The 3,594-nt window shown below is 61.0% G+C and overlaps 1 protein-coding gene across 1 annotated transcript in view; it reads left to right on the top strand.

Annotated features, from left to right (window-relative positions):
• The window catches only part of FUBP3 (far upstream element binding protein 3), a 55,788-nt gene that overhangs the window by 43,214 nt on the left and 8,980 nt on the right, over positions 1-3,594 (top strand). The gene's annotated exons all lie outside the window — the stretch shown is intronic.

The following is a 3,594-nucleotide window of genomic DNA, read 5'->3' on the forward strand; positions in this document are numbered from 1 at the left end:
GCCGGGAGGGCTGGAGGCCTGCTTGCCGCTCAGGCGTCACTTTGAGATGCCCGCAGCTCGTTCTCGCATCTGACGCCTGGCATCTGGCAGGCCCAGCGCATGTTAGCCACGGGGAAAGGGCTGCCTCGGTGTGGACGAGAGAACCGACGCCCGACACCTGGACATTCGGGCCCAGTAACGAAGAGTCCCTGCGACCGGGCACCGGGTCTGACGGGAGTTTATTCGCGACTGCCTGTTTGAGTTGGGTGCCGTGGGGCTGTCCGTGTAACCACACGCGTCCGTCTGCACACGTCCTCTTTGACTACGCCTGGGATTTTGTTAATTCTGGCTTTGAAAGAGCACTTCAGATGCTGAAATGTGGAAAGGTGCCGAGGTTCTTGCGTGTGGCATTGATTATATCCTGTCACTTCACCTCCTCCCGGGGGCTGAAACGTGGTCCCGGTGGCAGTGGCAGAAATCGTCACTTGAGCTTTGCTTCCTTCCCAGGAGAGAGACGGCTTCGGAGGCCTCGCGGTGGCCAGAGGACGAGGCCGTGGCCGCGGCGACTGGAGCGTGGGAGCCCCCGGTGGCGTCCAGGAGATAACGTACACGGTGCCGGCGGATAAGTGTGGCCTCGTCATAGGCAAAGGTGAGGGGCCGCTGCCGGGGTTCCGTGGTCGCCCCCATCGGTCCTGCCCGACCACGGACGGGGCCCCTGCGGTACCTCCAGGGCGTGACGTCGGGTCTGTCGGCTGCGCCGACTGCAGGTGCCCAGTGTGCGACGTCAGCCGCCTTCGGTAGGGCCCCTGGCGGGTAGGCGGGCCGTCAGTTGTCGCGGACGAACAGACCGGAAGTGAGGCCCCGTGCCTGGTCAAGCCGCGTAGGTGTCGAAAAGGCGCCCTGCCCGGCATGAGGGGGCTCTGGGTGTTTGCCGACGGACCGATGAGGGATTCATTTGCCTCCCGGGAGCTCAGAGGAACAGTTAAGATCGCCCTCTGACGAGTGCGTCACTTTTTGTCCTGACCGGACTCCGGTATTTGGTCCTTATTGACACGTGCGAGAACGGCGTCTATCCTTCGAGCACATTCACCCTGAGTAACGGACACCCTGTGGAGGGAAATAAAAACCGGTTCGTTGTTTCTGGGCTTTGTAGGGAAATTAGGTAAGAAACGCTTGTGAGTGGCCGGCGTGGCCCCCAGCCGCCCTTCGCTGGGAGCAGGGGAAGAGCAGGCGGCCGTCCGGGCCACCAGGCGGCCTTCTCTGCAGCGGGCTGGCCTCCCCACCGGGGCGCACGCACGTCCGGCCGTGGCCTTTGTATCTGCCTCCGGCCGTGTTTGACAGCACGTGGGGGAAGTAAATACCGGCCTCCCCCCAGAGTTTCTCTCCCTTCTGCCGCCCCCAGCCCTCTCTGACCCAGGGGAGAGAGCTCATCCTCAGCCCGTGACTGGGGAACGTCCTCGCCGGAGAGCCGACGCGGCCTCCGCACACTGTCCCGTGCCGGCGCGGGGTGGGCCGACCCCCCCTGCCCCTCTCCTTCACCTTCTAGAGTCTGCGTTGGCCCTGTCGTGGGCGTGTGTGTGGTGTGCTCCTTCGGAACGTGATCTCCTTTGTGTCGTCTTCCAGATTGTTCATCTCTCGGAGATGGTAGGAACAATGGGGGCTTGTTTTCATTCCCTGGCAGGGTGTACGCGCTGATCAGGGTTTTCAGTTGGTGTTGTCAGCTGCCTGGGTGCTGGGGTAAGTCACACACCCGCTCCCCAGACCGCCAGCTTGGCTGCCGTGAGAGGCGGACCAGTTAGGGCCTGTAGGTCGAGAAGCGGAGCGAGGCTTCTGTGGCTTTTGAGGACCGTTTTACCCAGGAGGGTTGACTCGATGACTGTGCGTCTCCTCCAGACTGACGGACCTCGACAGTTCCCAGTAGTCAGTGAGACAGACCTGGGTGCGGGCAGAAACGTCCCTTGTGGTTCGTCCTCAAAAATGTCATCCTGAGCGACTCGCACAGGAAAGTGACGACAGCACGGAGCGGTGGCTGATCTGTGTGTGTCCTGGGGTTCTGACAGCAGCCTCGAAGGCTCAAAGTTTTGTCAGCCAGGGTCTTTCTCCACCGCCACCCCCCCCACCCGCCACACACACACACACACACACACGCACGCACGCACGCGCGTGCAGGCTGGGCAGGAGGGGGTTCTTAGGGAAGGCTCGCGGGTGAGGGTGAGTGAAGGAGACGGGAGAGGGAGCCACAGGCAGTGAGGCTGCGCACCCCCCTCCCCAGCTCCAGTCCTCGGACAGACGCTGCCTCCCCGGGCCCCTGCTGGATTTCCATGATAAATACAGCAGCCGTGACAGATAGTGCGGCCAGCCCTGCTCTTGTCAGCCAGGCCTTTTAGCAGGTTTGATTAATTGCTTTACGATTTCACGTCCAGCCGGGGGGCCACTGGCGGGTCGCTTCTGCCCCCCATCAGGTGGAAGAATGGACAGGCTGCTGAATGAGCCTGTAGACAGCCACCATGTGCCAAGCTGGTGACCTCATTTTGAAGGAAGATGAACTTAGATGAACCCCTTCCAGCCCCGCACAGTATTGTGGTGCCTCTTCCCCTGATTGGCATGCTGCCCGGGCCTCGGGGAGAGGGCTGCGGGGCCGCTGCTCCCAGTGCCCGCGGAGGAGGGCTCGTCTGGGCTGCAGGGCTCGCAGCCTCCGACACGCGCGCCCTTTTGTGCTCTCGCCTCTGGAACCCAGCGGCGCCTGGGGGAGACTGGAGGATTCCTTCAAGTGCCGGGTGTGCGGTCGGAAGGCTTCCAGTTCCTCCTCCTTGCCCTTCCTTAAGCCCCAGAAACACTTTGCCCAGAAGCCAAGCTGCTCACTTCGCGTGGTGCAAAGAGGATAAATTCACGACCCAGGAGCAGAGAGAGGGTCGTGGTCGTAGGGCTGGGAGGGGCTCACTCCTACCGGGAGGCCGGCTGAGCTGCTTGCTGAAGGCTTTTCTGCGACTTTCTGTGTTGGCCAGTGCTGTGTGCTGGAGGTGGAAAACACAGGGACGCTTTTCTTAAACCGTCACAGAACTTGAAGGAGATCACATGCACGACACGTTGGTCTGCTGTGGTGTTGTTTTTAACTTGCTTTTAAATCGAAACCCACCCTCCATGAAACTGACACGCAGCTCGAGCCGATCTGAACAAAGCTTTCCCCGAAGGGCGGCAGCCTCCCGGTTTCGTCCCTGTGGTGTCTGTCTGCCTTCGGGAAGGCTGGCAGGACCCCGGCTCTGATCTTGCTTCCCAAGCCCATAGCGTCCCATCGAGGAGGAGATAAGACACAACATAGGCTGGGTCTGCTCCTGGGATCCCCTCCTTGTCTACTGGCTTGATGGGCTCTCCAGCAGCAGGCTGGAAGGATTGCGGACGTGTTACCATGAAATGACAAATGTCATTTGAGGTTCGTTTTGACTCTGGGCGGGGTGGAGCGACACAGAGACTGGCCTTTAGTCTTTGCTTTTGATCATTTGGGGCTCTCTGGTCGCCTGCACCAGATTTTCCAGACTGCCTTTTTCTGATGTTGCAAAACTGCACTCCCGGGTTTTCCTTGTATTCTGCCCCCCAACCCCCCCCCCCCCGCTGCCC

The sequence above is a fragment of the Ursus maritimus genome, unplaced genomic scaffold (assembly GCF_017311325.1).
Source record: "Ursus maritimus isolate PB19 unplaced genomic scaffold, ASM1731132v1 scaffold_17, whole genome shotgun sequence".
Classification (NCBI taxonomy): Eukaryota; Metazoa; Chordata; class Mammalia; order Carnivora; family Ursidae; genus Ursus; species Ursus maritimus.